We start from the raw sequence: 25,104 nt of genomic DNA, 5'->3' as shown, positions 1-25,104 counted from the left end.
ACTGTGGGTAGCTACTGACTAACCAAGGTGGTGATCATCTGCATGTTTACTTGGAGGTAAAAAATCAAACATTGTTAGTATAATCTGTGTACTTTCCTATGTTATTCTTCAGTTAAAAAAAAAAAAAGGAAAGAACAAAGAGTTAACTAGCAAAGAAAGGAGGGAAGCTTGGGTTGGGAAACTGTCATTGCAAGTGGAGTGGCACTGTGGGTGGGAGGAGGGGAAGACCTGGGAGGGAGCAAGACAGAGATTACGGAATGGCTAGTCTCAATCAAACCTCCTTCCTTCCTTTCAATAAAACAGTGGGGCCAAGAATATGTGCACCGCACTACTCTGAAATGTATGTGCTTACATGACTAACTTGGGGTATAAGAAAAAGTCCTAGATTAAAAGCTTTGGCAAACTCTAAGATTCAGACCTAATCCAAACTGCAATTTCACTATTAGGAAGAGAACAACAGATTCATGAAAATAAAAGCCTGAAAAGGAAGGGGAGAGGAATGGTGTCATCAAAAAATGGCAGAGTAAACACCTCCAAAAATTCTCTTTTCCAAAAAAAACAGTTAAGAAAACTGGCAAAAATGTGGGGCGCCTGGGTGACTCAGTTGTTACGAGTCCGCCTTTGGCTTAGGTGGTGATCCCAGGGTTCTGGGATCAGCCTTGCATTGGGTTCCCTGCTCAGCAGGAGGCCCGCTTCTCCCTCTTTCACTCCCCTTGTGTTTCCTCTCTCACTGTGTCTCTCTCTGTCAAATATATCTTTAAAAATCAAATAAAAAATCAAATAAAAAAGTCAAGCAAAAATCTCAAAAAAAAAAAAAAAAAGAAAGAAAGAAAAGAAAAGAAAAGAAAAGAAAACTGGCAAAAATGGTCAGAACCAACTTTTTCCAAACTCTGGAAATTAGCAGACTTGCAACAATTTGAGGGAATATTTATTCTAGAAAAAGAGTTGAATTTCAGTAAGAATAGTGAGCTTTATAGCATTTTAACTTGACCTAGTTCCATTCCCTGTTCTCTAACTCTGCCATTGCCTTGAAAACTACCAGTGGCATTTGCAGTGAAAACCAGAAGGCAGGCAGCCACCAGAGGGAGAACTGGGCTAGAGCGCCTTCAAAATTTCATTCCCAGGAAATCATCATTATTTGACCTATCTGGTGGTTCCCTGGAAGATCCCACTTCTCTATTTGAATGGACATGGAACTCACCTGGAGAGGGGAGAAAATCTGCTTTCCAGAGTTCCCCCATTATATCATTTAAAAAGTTCAATTTTCAGGGCACCTGGGTGGCTCAGTCGTTAAGCGTCTGCCTTTGGCTCGGGTTGTGATCCCAGGATCCTGGAATGGAGTCCAGCATTGGGCTCCCTACTCGGCGGGAAGCCTGCTTCTCCCTCTCCCACTCCCCCTGCCTGTGTTCCCTCTCTTGCTACCTCTCTTTCTGTCAAATAAATAAATAAAATCTTAAAAAAATAAATAAATAAAATGTTCAATTTTCAAGTAAAATTCACAAGACTGGCAAAGAAACAAGAAAGTATGGCCCATACATAGGAAAGCAAACGACAGAAACAATTCCTGAGGAAGTTGGATTTACTAGACAAAGACTTAAAATCAGCAATTTAAAAATACATTGAAAGAACATATGTAAATACATGTAGCAGATGTAAAAGAACTAAAAGTATGACAGTGCTGTCTCAGTTAATACAGAATACTAATAAAAGATAAAAAATTGCATTTAAGGGGCGCCTGAGTGGATCAGTGGGTTAAAGCCTCTGCTTTCGGCTCAGGACATGATCCCAGGGTCCTGGGATCGAGCCCCACATTGGGCTCTCTGCTCAGCGGGGAGCCTGCTTCCTCCTCTCTCTGCCTGCCTCTCTGCCTACTTGTGATCTCTGTCAAATAAATAAAATAAAAAATCTTTAAAAAAAATTGTATTAAAAAAATAGAAATTCTGGAGTTGAAAAATATAACTGAAATAAAAAAATACACTAAGTGGTTCAACAGCAGAGCTGAGGCAGAAGTCAGCAAACTTGAAGAGAAATGGAGCTTATTCAGTTTAAGGAGCACAAAGAAAGAATGAAGAAAAGAGAAAAGAGCCTCAGAGACCTGTGGGGCACCGTCAGGCATATAACAGGACTCCCATAATGAGGGGAGAGGAAGCACAATCACTGAACTCTACCTCTGAAACTAATAATACATTAATACATGTTAATTAATTCAATTTAAATAATATAAAAATTTTTAAAGGGTACAGAAAGAATATTTGAAGAAATAATGGCCAAAAGCGTCTCAAATTTGATGAAATTTGGTTGCATTATAGCTGCTTTATCAAAAATAATCACTTCAGGGACACCTGGGTGGCTCAGTGGTTAAGCGTCTGCCTTCAGCTCAGGTCGTGATCCCAGAGTCCTGGGTTCTAGCCCCGCATCGTACTCCCTGCTCAGCGGGAAGCCTGCTTCTCCCTCTCCCACTCCACCTGCTTGTGTTCCCTCTCTCACTGTGTCTCCCTCTCTGTCAAATAAATAAATAAATAATCTTAAAAAAAAAAAAAACTTCAAACAAAAAGATGATAACAAGTATTAGCAAGGATGTAGAGAAACTGGGACCCTCATAACTTGCTAGAAGACTGTAAAATGGAATAACACTTTTTTTTTTTTAAAGATTTTTTATTTATTTATTTGAGAGACAGAAGATTGCAAGTAGGCAGAGAGGCAGGCAGAGAGAGAGAGGGAAGCAGGCTCCCCGCTGAGCAGAGAGCACAATGAGGGGCTCGATCCCAGGGCCCTGGGATCATGACCTGAGCCGAAGGCAGAAGCTTTAACCCACTGAGCCACCCAGGCGCCCCTGGGATAACACTTCTGAAAAACAGTTTGGCAGTTCCTCAAAATGTTAAATGTAGTGTTACCTCATGACCCAGCAATTCCATTCCTATGTACATACTCAACAGAAATGAAAACTACACGTCCACATAAAAACCTGTACATAAATGTTCATAGGAACATTGTTCTTAGTAGCCAAAACACACAAACAATGCCAATGTCTACCCACTGGTGAACAGATGTGGTGTATGCGTTTGTATCACATACATGTAAAGGAACGAAATACTGCTACAAACTACAACGATGAACCTTGAAAACACTGTGTAAGTGAAAGAAGCCAGACCCAAGGAGGCACATATTATATGACCCTACTGATATGGAATGTCCAGAACAGGCAAATCCCGAGACAGAAAGCGGATCACTGCTAACGGGTACAGGGTTTCCTTTTGGACTGATGACAGAGTTCTGAAGTTAGAGCCTGGTGATGGCTGCGCAACTCTGAAAATACTAAAACATATGAACTGTATCTCAATAAAGGTATTATCTTAAAAAATATTTCATCTTTCATTGCCATATTCCTTATGTAACTTCTCATTTAACAGAAAAGGTACATAATAAAGAACGAGTCTCCCAGGGACACCTTTAATGCCAGCCTTAGTCTCCTGTTCCGACTTCATGAGAAAGCTGCTAACCAGAATCTAGAAGTGTCACTGCCAAAAAGGCCCACAAGGACCCCCTAATCTAAGCCCGGCAATTTACAGACGATGGGGATGGTCCCATGAAGCAAGCGGCCCAACCTAACGGACATCACTCTTGCTCCCATGCAGCTTAGTGGGGGTCTGGCAGCCTGTCTTCAACTTATGACATGACTGGGACTTGTGTTTCCCAGTCACCCCAACACAAAACAAGAAACCCATACCTACTCTTGACTGCTTCCCACTGAAAGGGACACACATCACTTCCCCTCATGGCCCTCTGGCCAGACTTAGTCACACAGTACTAAGGTAAGGACAAGAGAGGCTGGGAAGGTAGCGTGTTGCGCTGCCCTGGCAGTGATGGCAATTCTGATTCCACGTGGGAGAGGCTGTTAACATGTAATGCAGAGTCTGTGCAGTTGCTTTCCACAAGCCAGGAGATTCTGAACGTGGGCTGCCCCAGGCCATGGTTCTTTGCCATATGTATGCACCGCGGGGAGTAGTAGGTTGTGCGGAGGAAAAGGTCACAGATTCTTTCGAGAAACAGAGGAGAAAACACTCCTAGTCAAACACATATCCAAAACACTAACGCTTCCACTCCATGAATTTGGAATTGGAGCTCCAGTGAAGAACCACCTGCCCTCCATTCTCCCCGTGCTTCAGCGAAAACCTGTATATACGGTAAAGTGCTTCTCATGAGACTGCTTAAGTCCCGTGGTCTAGTGGGGTTCTTCCACAGGCAGAGAGAACATGCGAGCCCCTTAAGAAGAGGAAAACTGGTTTTTACTTATTCTTAACAGATCTGTTTGCTCCTGTGCTGATCTTTGCTGTAATAAAACTAGACCATGTTGAAGTCAAGGAAATATCATGGAATTGAAATACCATTCAAGTTCTATCATTTTCAAATGGGATTCTGCCAAGAAATACTAAGCAGAAAAGGTGATGACATCCATTTTAAGGAGTTGTCTTCATGGCAGTGATCATCACCCCTGACAAAATTGTTGAAAGCTGGGTGATAGGTACATGAGATTCATCGTATCATTTGCTCTACTGTTGTGTATGACTGAACATTTCCATAATAAAAAGTTTTATATGGGGCACCTGGGTGGATCAGTTGGTTAAGCGACTGCCTTTGGCTCAGGTCATGATCCTGGAGTCCCGGGATCAAGTCCCACATTGGGCTCCCTGCTCTACAGAGGCTCTGCTTCTCCCACAGACCTTTCTCCTCTCATGCTCGCTCTCTTTCTCAAATAAATAAAAATCTTTAAAAAAAAAAAAAAAAGTTTTAAATGCACACAAACTTGCACAGAAGCACCTGGACTTATCCCTTTTGTTATTTTTTTAACACAGATTATTCCCAATGCTTAATGTTTTCCTAATGCTTTCCCCCCATATTTATCGGCCTGAAGGGCTAAAATATGTTCAATCCATCTAAGGACATTTCTGTATTTTCTTAAAAAGAATTTTCACTGGGAAAATATTCATCATGTATGGATCCATTATTCATATACACTGTGGAATCCATATACATTGTGAGGACCCCAGAAGTTAGCTGTAGCCAAGACTTGTAAGATTTACGTACTTTATTCATAAGTTTTAATGCTGCCTGAAGAGTCACAAACACACAGCTAAAAAGGACATTTTAGGAGATAAGTCACATTTTCCCAACACCACAGTAGTTTGCTAAAATTCTTAATAGATTAAAACTGAAGTCAGACCTGATTATGTCATTTAAAACATTCCTTTCTGCAACCCAAATCATTAGCAATCCAATTTCACACAGTAACAAAGAACATGCTTGAAACTAGACAAAGATTAAGTATAAAAGGGTTTTCTTACACCCATAACTGACAAGATATAAAAAGTGGTCTAGTCAGCCTAAGAAAATCTGAAAAGCTTCCCTTTATAGAGAGTACTGTGGACAAGAGAGTGTCCCTAGGGGCTGACTAACTGGGTGGGATCCTGGCTCTGCCACTTACCAGCTATGTGACCTTGGGCAAGTTCTTTAACCTCTCTGTGCCTCAGTTTCATCGTCTGTAAAATAGGGATAATAACAGTAACTACTGTTATTGAGTTCAATGAGTTTATACACATAAAGCACGTACAATAATATCTGGCATATTCTGAGCACTGTGTATTTGATGATCTTGTTATTATCATTTCCGCACAATAAGTGAAAGTAAACAAGCCTTGTTAGCCCTGCTTGTCTGGAAGAGTATAGACAAAGGTCCTGTAAAGTCACCCAATCCCTGAACTGAGTAGAAAACTATGTATCCTAGGGGAGGAGGCATCACGTGCTTCAATGATGTGATAGCTATGATTTGTGAACACAGAGAATAATTTTAAATCCATTTCAGGCATTAAGCCAACAGAGAAAATGGGAATGAAGAGCAGTCCTATTGACCACAACAGGATGGCACAAAGTAGCTTCATTTCAGGATGACAGGCTAAAGAAATAGGCACATGTACTTACCTTCCCACTGGCCCCAAATCCTGAAGACCTAACAGTAAAGACATTCACAAGGGAATCACAACATAACAGAAATGAGAAGGCCGAGGGACCGTCTTTTTAAACGCTGCCTACTTTCTGGAAGAGAAAGCAGAGGGAATTATATGATATGACAGACCACAGCAGAGCCAGACACTTCCCAGAACATGCAAAGCCAAAGGCAGGCAGAGAGGCAGAGCCCCTTTTCCCTGGAGGAGCTGGATCAATGCCCAGCTCTGAGTCAGCAGGTACAGAAATCAGGAGTCGGAAATAGGTTCATCAACCTGATCTCCTCCACACTTCTCACTCCTGGTCATTCACTCAACCAACTCTTACCAAGACAAAAGCCTGTTGGAAAAACAAGAACCTTTTCTCAATTACCTATATCATCAACCCACTTCTTCATTGATAAGGATCACCAGACAGTAGGGAAAAAACCCTAAAAAACCAAAAGACAATAAAGGACACCTAAGATGAAAAGCAGATCAGACTCCAGAAGAAACATATATTTTAGGTCCTTGAAAAGAAATTCCAACTGATATCCTTAGAGAGATATAAGATAATGCGTCCTTAAAACAAAAGCAAGCAAACATAAAGGAAGCAGGATTCAAGAAAGAATTCTTAAAAATAAGAATTCTGATTGCTAAGGTAAAAAAGAAGGGAAAAAATTAAATGATAGTGGAATAGGGTACACATATTTGCTTATATATTTTGAAACAAGCAATGGAAGAATAAATCAAAAACCAATAAAAATGTTACCTACGTGGTATACAGAAGAACAAAGGCATGGAAGGAAGCCATAATTCTTTCAATCTACCTTGCTTTATAGTTTTATCTTTAGAACCAGATAAATATTTTATACAATTAAAAGACAAAAGTAAGTTGGGGCGCCTGGGTGGCTCAGTGGGTTAAAGCCTCTGCCTTCGCTCAGGTCATGATCTCAGGGTCCTGGGATCGAGCCCCGCATCGGGCTCTCTACTCAACAGGGAGCCTGCTTCCTCCTCTCTCTCTGTCTACTTGTGGTCTCTGTCTGTCAAATAAATAAATAAAAATCGTTAAAAAAAAAAAAAAAAGACAAAAATAAGTAAAAAAGGAAGCAATCCCTAAAAATAAAAAGCAGACAAATGAACCTGAACTATCAAATTGGTGGCATAACCAAACAGAGGAGGATTACTTGAAGTTTGTATTTTTTTTAAAGATTTTATTTATTTATTTGACAGAGAGAGACACAGCAAGAGAGGGAACACAAGCAGGGGGCGGTGGGAGAGGGAGAAGCAGGCTCCCCACTGAGCAGGGAGCCCCATGCAGGGATAGATCCCAGGGCCGAGGGACCACAACATGAGCCAAAGGCAGACGCTTAAGGACTGCACCACCCAGGCGCCCCTACTTGAAGTTTCAACAGTGTTTTTTACTATACCTCTCCGGTGTTACTGTCAACAAAGGAGAACAGACACAAATACAAATTCAAAGAAATAAAAATCCTTCAAATCTTCATCTAAATTTGAAATATCAGTCTGAAATCATGATTTACCTTTTAATTTCTTTGTACATCTTTACTGAAAAGACCTAGGAGGAGTCAAATTCCAGTTGTAATGAATGCCCCTAATACTATTGCCCACCAAAAAATCAGAGCTCCTTATAGAAATGGCTGATTCTAGATCTGGGGTCAAAGACAAAAAAGATAAGCCAGGAATTTTTATAAGGTAAGAAAGCAAGGTACCGCTCTAATCTGCCTTGTGTCAAAAGGACTCACAGTCTAACCTGAAGAATAAGCTGTATTAATGACCGACAATGGGACAACCTAATCATACAAACGAAACAAAACAAAAAATCTCCCCTGGAGCAAAAAATCATTAAATACATAAAAATTAATGAGTTTGGGGGCGCCTGGGTGGCTCCACTGGTTAAGCATCCGACTCTTGTTTTCCGCTCAGAGTCTGATCTCAGGGATCTCATGGGTCATGGGATTGAGCCCTGTACTGGGCTCCGCTCAGTGGGTGACTGCTTGGATATTTTCTCCCTCTGTCCCCCGCACGGTGCTCTCTCTCAAATAAATAAAATCTTTAAAAAAAAAATTAATGAGTTTGGACTTGGCAATAATGTCCTGGATAAAACACCAAAGCACAGGGAATGCCTGGGTGGCTCAGTCGGTTAAGCAACTGCCTTTGACTCAGGTCATGATCCCAGGGGTCCTGGAATCGAGTCCCGCATCAGACTCCTTGCTTAGCGGGGAGCCTACTTTTCCCTCTGCCTGCAGCTGCCCCTGCTTGTGTGAGCTCTCCTTCTGACAAATAAATAAATAAATAAATAAATCTATCTTTAAACAGACAAACCAACCACCAAGGCACAGGCAACAAAAGGAAAAAAAACAGACAAACTGGATTTCCTCAAAATTATAACTTTTGTGCATCAAAGGACGCTATCAATAGAGTGAAACGGCAACACAGAATGGGAGAAGATATATGTAAACCGTACCTCTGAAAAGGGATTAATACCCAGGATATAGAAAGAACTACATACAACTCAAAAACAAACAAACAAACAAACAAAGAAATCCAATTTTTAAATGGGTGAAGGATTTGAACAGACATTTGTCCAAAGAAATCAATAAACACACGGAAAGATGCTCAGCAGCACTAATCATCAGAGAGCTGCAGGTCAGAGCCACAAAGAGACACTACTACAAATTCATTAGGATGGATATTATAAAACAAACAAACAAGCAAACCACAAAGTAAGATGTTGGCAAGAATGTGGAAAAACTGGAACCCTGGGCATCATCGGTGAGAATATAAAATGGTAATGCCCCTGTGGAAAACAGCAGGACAGTACTTCAAAAATTCAGATATTATAATTACCATATGATCTAACAATTTCACTTCTCAGTATATACACAAAAGAAGTGAAAGCAAAAACTTGAACAGGTATCTGTATAGTAGTGTTCACTGTAGCAGTATGCATAACACCCAGAAGGTAGAAATAAGACAGATGTCCATCAATGGATGAATGGATAAACAAAATGTGGTACAACCATAAAACAGTATATTCTTAAGCCTAAAAAGGACAGACATTCTGATACATGGTTCAAAATGGTGGCGGTATCAGTGGTCTTAAGAAGGCAGAGATCATGTTCTCTACTTCCAAAGTCACAGCCAGGTAACAGGATCATTAAGCACCCTGTTTCTCAAGCTCAGGTGGAGAGTAAAGAGTACAGGTGTGGGGAGAGTGCTGGATGCTTCTCTGGGGGAGCCTGTCCTTCATCTTTTCCACCTGTTTAGAGCCTCTTTCACTACGTGCATGCACACGTGTGCACGAACACACACACACACACACACACACACACACACACCTCATTTCTCTAGTCAAATATGTTCATCTGTTCTTTCATTTGGGGGTTTCACAACTTAACTGACCTTGCCAAAATTAATGATCAAGTGTAGATGAACCTTTCAAAAATGACAGATAAATGGCCGATAAGCACACGAAAAGATGTGTGGTATTGCTAGCTGTCAGGGAAATGCAAGTGAGAACCACAAGATACCACTAACCACTGGGATGGCTTCATTAAAAAAGACACACAACACCAAATGCTGGGGCCGACGTGGAGAAACTGCCTGGGGGAATAGAGTCTGGCAGGACTTCAAAAGGTTAAACATAGAAGTACCAGATAACCAAGTAATTCCACACATATGAAGCAATTCATAACTGTTAAAAAAAAAAAAGTGGAAACAAACCAAATGTCTATCAACTGATGAATGAATAAACTAGATGTAGGAGAGCCATGCAATGGAATATTACTCAGGCATAAAAAAGGAGAGAAGCTCTGATCCATGCTACAACATGTATGAGCCTTGGAGACACTGTGCTGGGGGAAAGAAGCCAGACACAAAAGGCCACATATTATATATGATTCCATTAATAAGAAATGTCCAGGACAGGCAAACCCATTGAAATAGAAAGTAGATGAATGTCTGCCTAGAGCTGGGGTAGATGAGAAGAATGGGAATGACTGCTAATGTATACAGGGTTTCCTTCTGGAGTGATAAAGATGTCCTCAAATTGATTGTAGTGGTGGCTGCAGAATTCTGAATATCCTAAAAGGCACTGAATCACATCCTTTAGATAGATGAATTGTATGGTATGTGAGTTATGTTTCAATAAAGCTGTTAAAAAAAAAAAAAGATGAACCACTCCATAAACAAATTCCCTCTTCAGAGGAAAAAAAAACACAGAAAATTTTTTCTTCCCTCCAGTCCGTAACAATGTAAATCTAAATCTACCCTTGATAATACGGAGACGCCACAGGAAATTCTTTAGGGAGATTAGTGAAGTTATTGTCTGTGAAGTTCAAAGCCCAACCATTTCCATGTTTTTTGTCAGTTCAGAATGACACGAGCCATATTTAGAAATGCACTCCAGAAAAATGCTTTGAAGAATTTTATTCTCAACATTCATGAATTTAAAATATCTATTCAGGCAAGAGAAAATGCCTGAAAGATTTAGTTCTTTGTTCTCTTAGTCCTAGGACTCTACTTTTTTGGCTCCCTTTATAAGAATATGTTATCACACTAAAAAGAGTGAGACAATTTTGTATGGGAAGATGCTTTTCCTCCTAGCTCTCCTCCCACCCCTCTGGCCATTCTCAGTTGCCACTGGGAGCCCCTCCTCCTCTGACCTAAAGCACTGTGGTTCCCCAGAGCTCCATGCTGTGCCTTGTCTGTTTCTACAGTCAACATGATCTCCCCCGGGAGGATCCCCAAATCCATCTCTGTAGCCCAGATTTTTCTCCTGTGCTCCACATCCGAAATATTCAACAGCCAACTGAACAGGTCCCTGAGTCAAGTGCCCATCACCAATGCTCTCCAGGCTCTCACTGCTCCTTTCCTGCCTTGGTGGACAGCATTACCATCTACCTACTTGATCTACCATCTGCCTGTAAACCAGAAACCTGGCAGTCACCTCTACTCATCACTCTCTTTACAGCCACTTAGTCATTTAATCATACCCCTCCTTAATAGTTCTCCAGTCTTTTCCCTTGTCTCTATTTTCACTGCCAATCTAAAGTTTAGACCTTCTTTTCCTCTTGCTGGAATTACAAGACAAGCCTCCTGAGTGATCTTCCAAACTCCTGGACTGCTCCCTTCTGGTTGCTGTGAGACTGTTCTAGAGCCAACGTAATCACCTGCTCTCCTACTTCACATGTGTTACAGCTCTCCACTACCCTTCCCAACCGTCTTCCCCCACCCCTCTGCCCACCCCTGCCCAGTTCTTGCAGATGCTGTCTTCCCACTCACTATCTACATGCTCAGTTCCCTCTGCCTGGCAAGTTCTCCTGGTTTATTCTCACCTCTCCTGGATGTCTAACCTAGAAATCACCTCCTTTGAGACCCCACCTTGGCAAAAAGTGAGCTAGGAGCCCCTCTGTGTGCCACCGGAACACCCTATTTTTAGCCCCGTCTTTGCAGAGTCGTGGCTGAATTGCAAAGTACTGTATCACGCCACCAGTTTCCATGTTTCCCCACCACCTCCAGCCCTCGCGATCCCCAAGCTCATTCAAGATAGTCAAGGGCGTTAAGCACACTGTAAACATTCAACAGGTATTTGTTGAATGATTGGCGCATCCTCAGTATTTATTTAATGGGGTTTTTTGGTTTTTTTTTTTTATAGCACTCATGGAGTCAGTGTTGCCATCCACAGAAGCGGCAGTTAAGTGCTAGAAATAAGCCTCTGCCAAATAAACAAATAAAAGTAAGTAAATAAATAAATAAATAAATAAAGTGACTGGCAATTTGCCATGTTCTCGAGAGTACTCCTCAACAAAACAGACCATTCATTAAGGGCCGACAACCTGTCAAGCATTAAACTGAGCTTTAGAGACCTAAGCTCACTTAATCCTTGCTAGAACCCTAAAATAAAAACAGCTGACATTAACCGAATGGGTACTCAGGGCCAGGCTCTGTGCTGGGCACTTCATGTATTATCTAATTTAATTCTCACAATGACCTGTGAGGTAGGTAAAACATCTAGAGAGGTTAAGTGAGTTTTTCAATTTTTTTGCCACTGGCCGAGGTGGAAGTCAGCAACAGAACTGGGTTTGGGGCCCGGTAATCTGAGGCTGCGCTCTCCACCACACTATTCTACCTCTGTCGAATACCTAGACCTTGGCGTTCTGTTTATCACTCTTAAAGCGGATGGCTGAAAGCTGTAGTCTTCTTGGAACTGACTGGAAGTTGAGCTGGAGTGATGGAAAATAAAGTGATCTCTGTTTAGGAGATCATACGCATACCTATTGCTGATGACACCCAAAATTCAACTCTTTGGTCAAGACGTCTCCTGGCCAGGACCAGACTCATGCGTCATCTCCTCAGGTCCTTCAAACTTCACGAGTCACCCTTCCATTCCCTGCTCCTCCTGCTGTATGTGCTGTTTTGGCTAAAGGCACTACCAGCCCTGAGCCTAACCCAAATATGTCGTCCCAGATGGTCACCGTCTTGTTCCTTTGGCTTTCTATCTCTTACATTCAATCCTGCCAATTCTGTTCACCTTGTCTCCAGCAACTGCTCCATAAACGTGAGCTACTGTTACTGTTACATTCTAGATGCCTTTCATTTTCTCCTTTATATACACAGTGTTCAGCTTCCTAGGAAATAGCCTTCTGGAACAAGCAAGATCAAGACTGAGAGAAAATGCTTTCTATGAGGACCAGAAGCCAAGCTGTCAGATGCTCAGGCCCCAGTTCTTTCAGTGGAAGCACACAGAAGGGGAGATATACTTCAAAGCTGGCTGATAGACAATAGCAAAATCTAACTGGCAAACCAAAAATGTATGAGAATGTTAGATATTGGAATAGAAACTAACAAATGGCTCCAAACCCAATGAACCAAACATTCTTTTTATTCCAATTTACAAAATTAGAAGTCAGCCATCAATCCTTTAACACAGTGGTTCGCAACAAGTAGAGGAGAAGATCCTTCACATGCACCCAGTTCAGGGGACATCTGGCAATGTCTGGAAACACTTTTTGGTTGTCACAACTGGGGGAGTAGGGGAGTGCTAGTGGGTAGAGGCCAGAAAAGCTGTTAACTATGCTACCACGAACAGGACAGCTGCCTCGTTAATCCAAAGCCAAAGAATTATCCACCCCAAGATGGTAATAGTGCCACTAGAGAAACTCTGCTAAACAAATGCTTCAAGCACCTTCCATGTTCAAGTTACCTAATGTATAAAAGGTTACTTCTTTCTGAGAAGATGATAAAAACTTCTCCCTAAGCGAAGCTCCCGCAAGTCCACAATATGATAAGAGTTATCATGGGAAAAGAAAAGGGTAAATGCTAAATAGTGGTTTAGAAAATAAATGCCATGAATTCAGAGGAAGGAGAGCACCACGAAGGCTAAGGCCCTCGTCAAAGATCTCAGAGAGCAGACAGGGCCCCTAGAGTCAGGGCTCCCACCTTGGAGGACCAGAACCCACCTTTTCAGCCTTACTTAGAACAGGTTCCTTCACCTTTTGCTTCTGCCAAACTGTTCACCCACGACAGCAGCTGGGCCACAAGGCTACGATGTCCCACTCCTACTGTTACAATGGAGAAAAGCTCTCACCTGCTACTTCACCAAAGCCCTGCCCGACAACTGAGCAGCATCCCACCCCACCAACGGTGAGGAGGACATGTCATCATCTCAACCCAATCACAAAACCATGTTCCTATGATTCCTACAGGAAGGAGGCAGTGAAAAGACTAAGGAGGAAAATGTTTTAAATGGCTCCGGCCCTTGTCCTCTGCCACCTAAAATCAGTGCTTAGCAGCCAGCCAGGAGCTGCCTCATTTCCTGTAGTTGGTTGGTAAAAATAGGAAGTGGGGGAGGAAGTTCACAAAGCAGAAACAAAAGTAATCACTGCCTTGCTTCCTGAACACAAATCACCGAGCAAGGAGGGTATCATTAAAACATCAAAATGGAAAGGCAGGCATGGAGCGCCAAAGCCAGAGGAAAGGAAGTGACACTTCTGGGTCCACCAGGCCCAGATGACTTCCACACCCAGAGACTGCCCCCAAAGAAAAATATGTGCAAAACTGAGCACTAGCCCATTAGACAGAAACAGTTCCCAAGAAATTAATACTAAGCATGTTAATTTAAAAAATCGTGCAAAAACTCCAGAAACATTAAAGTTCTATCAGAGTAAAAAATATCAATGAAAAAGTTTTAAGGAGGCCAAGATTATTTTTTTTTTCTGTTCAAGAAATGACTACTAAAATTGCTGTTAATGCAAAACAAAAACTTACCGGATAACCGATCAGTTGACCAAAAAAAAAAAAAAAAACCCCACAAAAAAACCTACTAAATAAAAATTCTGATCAACGTTCAAATCTACCATACTTCAAATGAAGATGTTTCTATACGCATCCTCCAGCAACACAGTCAACCCTGCGAGTGGTCCCTGAATGCTCTGGAATGCTCGGGGCACCCAGGATGCAGAGGGAGGGCCCTCCAGGAGCTTCTGGTCAAATGGGAGAACAAACTGCCCCCACACGGTGACATCTGACCACCTCTTGTCCTGACACTTGCTCTGTAACATTTATCACCACAAAATAGGACATTCCTCTATAATAACAAAGGAAGATATTAGTGGATCTGAAAAGCTTTTTTTTTTTTTTAAGATGTTATTTATTTATTTGTCAGAGAGAAAGACAGAGAGAGAGCACAACAGGGGGAGCAGCAGGCAGAGGGAGAAGCAGGCTGCTTGCTCAACAAGGAGCCCAATGTGGGGCTCAATCCCAGGACCTCAGGACCCGAGCTGAAGGCAGATGCTTAATGACTGAGTCACCCAGGCACCCTGAAAAGCTTTTTTATTCAGTCATCTACAAACAAGTGATAATTTAATCTAAGCAGAAGAAAAAATTTTCTAACCATAAAGTCAAGAGAGTTGAAATTTAGTTTCAAAATAGAACAGGTTTTTTTTTAAGATTTTATTTATTTATTTGTCAGAGAGAGAGAGTGCACAAGTAGGCAGAGAGGCAGGAGAGGGAGAAGCAGGCTCCCCACTGAGGAAGGAGCCTGATGTGGGACTCGATGTAGGACTCGATCCCAGGACCCTGGGTTTGACCTGAGTCAAAGGCAGATGCTTAACTGACTGAGCTACTCAAGCATCCCTCTTTTGTACATTTAAAAGCCTTTATGACTCCCATTCCCTGGTGAACTCCAAGCCCACCAAGATCCTCTGGCTTTATGGAACCGTCTTGGGTTAAAATGTGAAAATATGTGTATCTTAGAATTGAATAAACATGGTTCAGGAGCAGATATGCATCAAGCTCAGAGAAATGTAGTGAAACAGGTAAGATGCAGAACAATGTGTATATGGGCCCATTTGTGTAAAAAAACAAAGGAGAGAGAGAGAGATACACCTGAGCCGAAGGCAGACACTTAACCAACTGAGCCACCCAGGCATCCCCAAAATAGCACAAATTGGGGAAAAAAAAAAAAGACCAAGTGTGTTAATAGTCATACAGATGAAGGGTAATTTTGTTTAAATTGAGGGTATTTGGGGGGTGAGGAGAAAAAGAGGAAGATCAAAGTCTAGTTTATTTTTTAAATAGTTAGTAAATAAGTAGAAAAGTAAATGAAATGGATGGTAATCACCATATATTCAGTTTCATACCAAGAAAAGTGGTGAACATTTAGTGGAAGGAAAAGAATCCATTGCCGGTCCTGCTGAGGGCAGATCTAGCTATTTGTCGAATTTTCTGGTGATAAATCAACCTGCTGTATTCTAAGACTTCTGTTTAGTTTTCTTATAAAATCAAAAGATTAACCCAAAACCTGTTGCCTTTAAAACAAAACAAATATTACAACTTTTCAAAGAATTTTATTAGAGGAACATTCTGAGCCAAAACACTTTATTAAATAAAAATCTTCAAAAGAAGCTAAAAGCAGGAGGCAGGGGGCAGTTGACACCGCCTTGCCAAGGAAAGGTTTATCTACAAATCATTACCACGTATCACCAAAGGATAAATGACTTTGGTTCTGAAGCTTCTGAAAAAGTCTGCTCAGGTAAAACCAGGTTTTTGATGAATTAAAATGGTGCTGGACCATTACAAGTTTTCACATCCAATACAGCCAAGCACAATGAACATATTCACAGCAACAAATTGTGATGCTGATAGAAATTGGGGGATAGGGGCACCTGCGTGGCTCAGTGGTTTGTTAAAGCCTCTGCCTTCGGCTCAGGTCATGATCCCAGGGTCCTGGGATGGAGCCCGGCGTCGGGCTCTCTGTTCGGCAAAGAGCCTGCTTCCCCCTCTCTCTCTGCCTGCCTCTCTGCCTACTTGTGATCGCTCTGTCAAATAAATAAATAAAATCTTTAAAAAAAAAAAAAAGAAATTGGGGGATAAATTAAGGAGAATGACTTAAAGTAAATCTTTTTTTTTTAAACTGAAGTATAGTCGACTGAGAAAAATCATTTTTTAAAAGCCACAAGCATTGATGTAATTTTTTCAAACCCAAATTGTTAAAACATCCCCAAAAATCTACATCTATTAAAAACCACGAATTTATTTTTGTTAGTATGTTACAGCATGAAAAGGCCCTGATCCACTCAGCTCTGTTTGAGCCTAGTTTTAGCCTTCGTTACCCAAAAGTTTCCAAACATAAAAGCAAGTTGAACTAATGAAAACTAATGTATCCAACAGAAAGTTATTCAGGAAAACGTAATTGTGCTACTCATTTTTAACAATTTGCACTATGGCACCTGTCCAAAATTAATCTCAAATGGGGAAAAACAAGTATTTATCAAGAAGCTTATATACAAATGGGTAAATCAAACTGCAATGTATAAATTATTTCTCCTACTATGGAGAGGAATGATATAAACTTTGGATACATGCACTTCAGATTCGGGACCATTTCTGAAAATTCAAGGCACCCTTGAAAAATCTGATCAATGGATGATCGGCAGCTCCTGCCACTACGCTGGGAACCCTGACTCCAATCGCGCACGCCCAGCAAACCTTCCCATCTCTCAGAAAGAACAGCAAGTTAGAGTCAAGGCGAGGGAGCCCGATCTTCCCCACAAACGCTGCAGCAGGTCAGGTATCATTGAGCAGTGAGGACATTCAAGAAGCCTCCTCCCCAGCACCTCCCACCCCCATTCCCCAGGCAGGGAGGATAGCCCTACAGAGCAGGCCTGCAGTGGGTTACCATCATCTGACTTTCAGGCTCTGCCGTTTCTCCACACCATGAGCCTTCACATACCGAGGCATCTACTGAGGTCCTACTATGTACATGACACTGCTCCAGGCACTGGGGGTACAGGGGTGAATGAAACAGACACAAGTCCTGCTCTCTGGGAGCTTACAACCTCATGGGAGAAAAAGCTCATGCTTTTACCTTGTAGGTCAGATGCTACACAGTACATGGGGCGCCTGGGTGGCTCAGTCAGTTAAGCGTCTGCCTTCGGCTCAGGTCATGATCTCAGAGTCCTGGGGTTGAGCCCTGCATCAGGCTCCCTAGTCCATGGGGAGCCTGCTTCTCCCTCTTCCCCTGCCTGCTGCTCGCCCTGCTTGTGCTCACGCCCACACACTGTCTCTCTGGCAAATAAATAAATAAATAAAATCTTGAAGAAAAAAAAAGGTGCTACACAGTATCAAGACATTTCTTGGAAACAGGCACTGACAAAGTACAGTAGTTATGGTACGGGTTTGGGAGTCAGACTGACCTAGATACGGATCCCAGTTCTTAGTAATTATCAGTTACGAGAATGGCACTTATTAACTCTACGCCTCTGTTTCTCTGAACTCTGTGCCTCAGTTTCTTCAGTACGGTAGTGAGGCTTAAGCCCATAAACCATAGCACTTGGCACACCTTAAGTCTCACTCAGAAACTGGGGCTATCTGCTCTGAAGGAAGCTGGACACTAGTCAGAGAAAAGCATTTTCTCTTCTAATGAAATACTTCACGCCAGCCTACCATTAGTGGGGGGAAAAAACCACTCTTCCTCCTCAAAATACCACACAGCTACCAAGTTTTTAAAAAATATTACTTACCTTCCTGCTGTTCTGGCCCCGACTCTCAAGGTCCTGGCAACAAAGTAAAAGGAGGGCTGCCCTGTGTCCTCCAGAGGGGAAGGAGGTCAAGGCTCCTCCCATTTCCCTGCAGGCCACTCCCTCCTGTGTCAGGCCCAAGCTGAAGGAAGATCGGCAAGGACAGGGCTCAAAGCTATGGTGGCGGCATTCTCTGCGACCTTGAGACCCAGGCGTGGGACAGGGAACTGGGGAGAGGTTGCTCTCCCTTTGCCTCCCCTGCCTAGGTTACCAGAGCCTGCAGCACTCAGGTCTGGGAGCCGAGCCAGCTTCCCTCTGCCTCTGTTCCCAGGCAAACGCATCCACCTTTGGGACCTGGGGGTGGGGTGAGGGAAGACTCAGGTAGTCCCACGTTCCCCGTCATAAATGCACCTCACTGGCATCTAATCCCAAAATTATTCCTAATAAGAAAATTGGATTTTTTCCCAGGTAATCTCTAGCTCGAATTCTGCACTCAAAAGCTATCCCATTAAGGGGTGCCTGGGTGGCTCAGTGGGTTAAGCCTCTGCCTTTAGATCGGGTCATAATCTCAGAGTCCTGGGATCAAGCCCCGCATAGGGCTCTCTGCTCAGTGGGGAGTCTGTTTCCCCCACTCTCTCTCTCTGTCAAATAAACAAACAAACAAAAAAATCTTAAAAAAAAAAAAAAAAAAAACTATTCCATTAAGATTCTTTGCAGTTACCAATTTGAAAAAGCACAGATCGGACAGTGACCCAGAGACAAGAAACATAGGCAAAACGGTTAAAAAAAAAAAAAAAAAAAAAAAGGTGATACCATCTAGAAATGAATCCTAGCAAAAGACTCAATATACTAATGTAGAGGCAGAAATCAGAGATACTCACGGGCAACACGGTCTGCAAGCACCACCTGGAAGTGACCCACAGGTGCTGCATTAAGGGACTCATTCAGTAAATTACACAGGGACATCTCCTGGCCATTTCAAAGATCAAGGTCCAGCTACCACATCTCATCAAGCCTAAGATGTCATTATAAATCACATCATTCTTTTATATAGGTTAAGAAAAACTGCCATATAACGATGACCTGTCATCACAAGCTAGATCCCAATTTCGGGCTCCCCTCAGGCTCTTTCCTGTCTCTATTTCTCAGTCTGTCTAGGGCACACATCACCCTTGGAACCAGTCCCTGGGTGCCCTTTTCTCCCTTGTCACTTTTTGTAGAAGTTACCCACATTTAAGATTCAGTGTTTGGATGAAACCATCCTGGGCCCCTTCAGTTCCCACGGAGTCTGTCCCGAGCCCCTGCAGCCCCCGCTGCCACTGCTCGACACTAGCTTCGTATGCCTTCCCCTCCCACAGAACTGCCAGTGCAGGGCGACAGGCTGATCCCCTCTTCGCTCGCACGGTGGTGCCCAGCACCTGGCCATAATGCTGCCAGTCGGGAACTGGTCTAAGAACTTCACAAATATTAAGTCATTAACATCCCACTATAACTCCAGGAGGCGTGTTACCGCCCCCATTTTCAGAGAGTGTAAAAGGAGGTAAAGAGAGGTTGGGTGACTTAGAGATAAATGACCAATAAGTGGCAGAGACAGAAACCAAACCCAAGCAGTCTGGATAAAGTCCTTGTTCTTAGTGCCTGTGCTACTCTCTCTCTCAGTGACTACTACGTACATGGCAAACACTTAAAAACTTGTTTTTATTAACTTTGAATTGAAAATATAATACACATATACAGTGAAAAGAAAATCATCCTATACAAAAGGGTAAGCAAGACAAAGCTAGGTCCGCCTAACAGCCTAGATTTCTGGGGCCTCATCCCAAAGGCAGCCACTGTTTCTTTTCTATCATTCCAGAATTTTTTTTCTACACTTAGAAACCTATTTCATGTTTATTTCTCTCTCTCTCTCCTTTTTTTTTTTACACAAATGGGCCCATATACACATTGTTCTGCATTTTACCTGTTTCACTACATTTCTCTGAGCTTGATGCATATCTCCGCCTGAACTGGGTTTATTCAATTCTAAGATACACATATTTTCACATTTGAACCCAAGACGGTTCTATAAAGTCAGAGGATATTGGTGGGCTTGGAGTTCATCAGGATATAGGAGTCATAAAGGTTTTTAAATGTACAAAAGAGGGACGCCTGAGTGGCTCAGTCAGTTAAGCATCTGCCTTTGGCTCAGGTCAGATCCCAGGGTCCTGGGATCGAGTCCCATATCGGGGATCCTTGCCCTGCCGGGAGCCTACTTCTCCTTCTGCCCGCTGCTCTCCCTGCTTGTGCATGTGCGCGCTCTCTCACAAAAAAACTCTTTGAAAAAATAAAATTTAAAAAAATGTACAAAAGATACTAAGTGTTAACCTTGCAACAATGTGCAGGCTGAATCACCAGGCAGAGAGACCTACCAGCTGACACTGTACACATCACTTCTCCTGTAACGTAAACACCTGCATCACAAGGTTGTTGTGAAGACGGAACAAGGTAACGTACACAAAGCACTTGGCACCAAACCTGGCTAGCACAGTGAGTGGAAGGGATTAACATCACACCTGACACATTGTTAGTGCCCAATAAGTTACATATTGTCATTAATAATTTCTTCAAGAGCTGACCCCGCCTTCCTCTCCAATCTCATTTCCCTCCACTTCCATATTCATACCTGTCCACCCTTTACCCTAAAGCTCCTTCAGCTCACACACCTTCTGCTTGCTCCCCTACTCCTTTGTACCTGTCATGGCCTCTCCCCTTAGTGGTGCTGTACTAACCTTCTCCCAGTGTACTCAGCTTAAGCCTGTCCTTCTCCAGGAAATTCCTGGCAACAGGTGGATTCTCCGGATGAGCAGTCTGGGCAGAATGTATCTGTCATGACTTCCCCTCTGATTCTCAGCTTTGTCAATGTACCCAGGAGCAAGCAGGTCCAGGGCAACTGAGTTAGGCTGCCTGAACTCAAAGATGGCTATGTACTAACCAGAAGACCAGTTACTAAGTTTATAAATATTGATGAGGGCTAATATTTACTGAGCACTTAGCAGGTGCCAGGCAACAAAGAGGAAGGTACTACCATTCTCCCCATTCTATTGAGGGGCAAAGAGATTAGCCAGCACCCCAAGACAAGGATCTAATCTGAGCGGTTTGGATATGGAGCTTGCAACCATTCACGTTCTCTCCTTGGCTGGGAGCGTGGAAGCAAAGCAAGGGAAAGATTCTCCTGCCTAGAAAGGCATCAACAGAGATGTACCCATCTGTCTGGTGGTGCAGAGGCTCACTGGAGGATTGCACACAGCTCCCCTGGCCAGGGCCCCCAGGCAGTGCTACAGACATATCATCCAATTCCTCTCTTGGACCTGTCACCCCAATTTCCACAGACACCATCCTAACCCTCTCCTAGAAATGCAGGCTTTTCTTCTGAGGATACAAAATTAAGTTTAAGCATTCTGGCTATGAACACATTCCAATCATGCCTTCTTGGGGTTACAGCCGGGTCATTTTGGTTGAACTTAAAGTTTTCCCGAAATTCTCCAAACTACACTTAAAAAAATGTCTCTTGGTTTGTATCTTCTCTATAGACAGCACTTTTATTCTCATGTCATTCTCAGATGATCACTGATTCATTCAACAAATAGTTGATTGTTCCCAGAACAGTGTGTTCTAGGTCCTGGGGCAGTGAACAGACAAGATCTCTGAAACCTCGGGGAACTCATTACATGTCCCCCACTTCTAGGCACTTATGATACTTTATGGCAATTGCTTTTTTGGCCTTCTTGTTCAGACTGTGCCTTTCAGCTCTGTATTTTAATTTTCCACTACAGTAACTAGCCCATACTATAAATACTCCATAAATGTGAGTTAACTAAATTAATAAATAAAATCACTGGATCTCATCTTTCTCATCCAGGGTGGGACCAGATTATGTCTGAAGTCCCTAAGAGCAAAGATACAAAGTCTAAATCAAGTTGCAGGCATAGAAAGCAAATGGCATATGCAGCCCAAATCAAGAAGGAAAAGGAGATGGGATAGGTCCTTAGAGTTATGAAGGACAGGCCACCTTGGCAAGCAAGGAAGGGCTCCCTAAGCTGGACAGAATACGGCCTTGAGAACATGACCAGGGTCAGATGGAGATAAAGAAATGACCTGCAGCACAGTCTGAGTTGGGGTCACTGCATGGAGACAGGAGTGACGAGGTGAAGTGGTTCTCTGCCTGGAAGTCACATACTGGATGAATGGGAAAGAGCATGTTTTTTGGGAAAAGAGGAAGAGGCACAAAGCTAGGCCTCGGAAAATGCTCACAGGCAGACGTGGAAAGAGAAACAACAAACTCAAGTGAAAAAGCATAGTCTCCAAGTTAAGAAAGTGACCACAATAGCTCCAACTCAAGAAGGCCAACCAAAAGAAGACTGACAACAACAAGAAAATCTGGCTCACCATGCCAAATATTTATGGTCAAGGTCAAGGGAAATGAGTAAGCAGCAGCCACTGCATCTATCAATTGGGCCCCAAGAGCAGTTTCAGTAGCGATAAAGACATTTGAAGCACAACCCCTCACAAGTTCAGGCTCTCTGTGAACTTGTACTAAGAGAAGAAGGCATCTTTTTTTTTTTTTCTTTTTTTTCTTTTTTTTCTGTAATTCCAAAGTAGAGTAATTCCTTTTCAAACCAATATTTTCTTCACCTAGGAAGGTCATCATTTTCCACAAAGGACAACATCTCAAGAGGGAAAGAAAGAAAGTGGACACCCAGCCCACGTGATGTCCCAGCCTACTAGCTCTTAGATACAATTATTTTCCTACAGACTTGGAAGACCCGCTTGACATAAAGCTTCTGGTGTATTAGGCTCCAGGATTGAAACAGAATAAACATTTAGTAAGATTTCAGCAGAATCATGTGCAACTTGTTTAAAAAAATTTTTTTAAAGGATGCTTAAAACATGCTGTCTTCCAAAAATCCAGAGATAATTTTAGATTGAAAAAAATCTAGGCTTGCCAAGGGAATCTGAGAGCTTTTCTATCTTGGTCTCCAATGCTAACCTACGTATTCGAGTGCAAAAATAGAGGAAGATTAGAATCTCAAATGCCAGACTGAAAAGTTGCCACAACAAACCTGAACTCTTCATATGGAGTTTGTTATCTTGTCAGCAAGAACGCAAATGAAACAATAAACTTTTCACTTTAAAAGATAAAAAGAAAAAAAAAAACCCTCAAACATGAACTATTTCCTAGACTTGTAAAGGAAAATAATTAAGAAAAAATAAAAGATACTGCGAATGAAATTTTAAAACCGCATACACAAAATCTAAGTATCAATTTTGTGAGTAGTGCCTTATAAACACACACTGAGGACTTTAGATCTAAAATATGACAAAACAGCAGTCAGAGTTTAGTCAATAAAACTGGGTCAACTAACCATTTGGAAAATATTTCGTATCTTAAACCGAGACGAAATTTTAAGTAGAAATTTTTAAGCTGAAAGTTTAAAAAAAAAAAAAAAAAGCCATGAAATGAGGAGCAAAAATGAGTGGAGCTTTTTATAACATCGGGATGAAGAATTTTCCAAACATGTCAGCAAAGGAAACAAATATACCTTATTTTTAAAATGAATGTTACCTTTGACCTCATTTGTAAATTTATGCTAAAACAATCAGAATTATCCCGTGACGAACTGGAAACAATCTGCATGTTCATCCGTAGGGTTTGGTTACATATGGTCTACAACGGTAAGTATGAAATCTATACAAGTGATAATACAAGTGAAAGAGACAACTTATTGGTATTAATAAAATGTTAGCAATGCCTGTCCCTGAGTGGTAGGTGGGCGGACGACTGTCATTTGAAAAAGTATTGTCACGATACTTTCTGTGTTGTCTCGAATGTGAGGAGAACGAACTGCTTTTATAATGGGTGTGAAGGGGCGGGAACAAGCTACTTTCAAATTGGGGTCCCCCAACCTGAGTGTTCATCTGGCAAATTTTGCGAGGAGTATAAACAGAATTCTTATCGTGCCAAGCAGGCATGCTTCTTTCCTCGCACCGCGCGGAGCAGGAAGACACACCCCTGACCCTGCACTCGCCCCACAGGCGTGGGTCCATCATCCCCGGCCGCGGCCCCGGCGGGTCCCCGCACAGCCACCCCCGGGCCGACTGCGCCAGCAGGCTCCGCCGGACCGGAAAATCGTGTTCCTCGGCTGCCCCGCACGGCGGGGAAGGTGCGCGCAGCCGGCCGGGCAGCCGCCGGGCGGCGTGAGGGCCGCGTCTCCAGCCAGTCCCGGCGGACCCAGGCCGCCCACAGGCCGCCGTGCCTCCGCGGACTGCTCCGCCGGCTTCCGGGAGCGGGTGCCCGCGCCAGCACGACCTCCTCGACCCCAGCGGCCCGAGGGAGCGACCCCCCCTCCTCTCCCGTCCCGCGTCTGCGGGGTCCCCCCAGCGCCCCCGGTCCCGGGCACGAGCCGGGAGGCCCCTCCGGGCTTCCGTCCGCCCGGCCAGCGCCCCCAGAGCCCGGCGTCCTCCACAGCGGACGGGCAAGGGGCGGGAGCCCACGGCCCCGCGCCCCGCGGCCCCGAGCGGAGCGGCGCCCCACGAGCTCGTCCAGACGCCAGCCCCGGCCGCAGCCCACCGGCCACCCCCAAGCCCGCCCGCCAGCCCGCCCGCCAGCCCGCACCAGGCAGCGCCCGCTCGCGCCCGCTCCTCACCTGCGACGCGCCCCGTCCCCCAGCGCACCGCCCGGACCGGCTGTGTACACCGGAAGTGACGTCTCCAGGCCGGCCCCGCCCCCGCCCCAGGCGGACGCCGGACTGGCCGCGACCCCGGGGCTCGAAGTCGAGCCCCCTAGCGCGAGCCGGGAGGGGGCGGCCCTGAGCTTCCAACCCTAGGCGCCGGCGACCTCCCTGTGGGATTGCGTTAGGGCAGGGGTTGAGGACACGCAGCCCGAGCCCGCAGGGCCACCCGGGTCCTCCTCTGTGGCTTGGCCCCTGGGCGGGAGGGGTTAGCTGCGTCCTCACGTATTTATTATTGAAGCAGAATACTAAAATACTGAGTGCTTGCTGGATGCCGGGTCCTGACAGGCACTACAGGGACCGGGTAATGAACGC

General features: G+C 43.6%; 1 protein-coding gene across 3 annotated transcripts in view; it reads right to left on the bottom strand.

Annotated features, from left to right (window-relative positions):
* The window catches only part of GARRE1 (granule associated Rac and RHOG effector 1), an 83,524-nt gene extending 58,709 nt beyond the window's left edge, over positions 1-24,815 (bottom strand). The window contains exons 1-2 of one of the 3 annotated variants that reach the window (XM_047710615.1): positions 5,977-6,350; positions 5,483-5,537 (exon numbers count right to left, since the gene is read on the bottom strand). The gene's annotated coding sequence lies outside the window, so the exon portion shown is untranslated. Of the gene's footprint in view, positions 1-5,482; positions 5,538-5,976; positions 6,351-18,025; positions 18,513-24,705 lie in introns of those variants that run through there. The other 2 variants (XM_047710617.1, XM_047710616.1) reach the window with 2 other exon arrangements.
* Between the last annotated feature and the right edge of the window lie 289 nt (positions 24,816-25,104).

The sequence above is a fragment of the Lutra lutra genome, chromosome 17, assembly GCF_902655055.1.
Source record: "Lutra lutra chromosome 17, mLutLut1.2, whole genome shotgun sequence".
In the NCBI taxonomy this organism is placed as follows: domain Eukaryota; kingdom Metazoa; phylum Chordata; class Mammalia; order Carnivora; family Mustelidae; genus Lutra; species Lutra lutra.
Note: the sequence above shows the minus strand (reverse complement) of the source record. Positions and strands in the feature narration are given on the sequence as shown.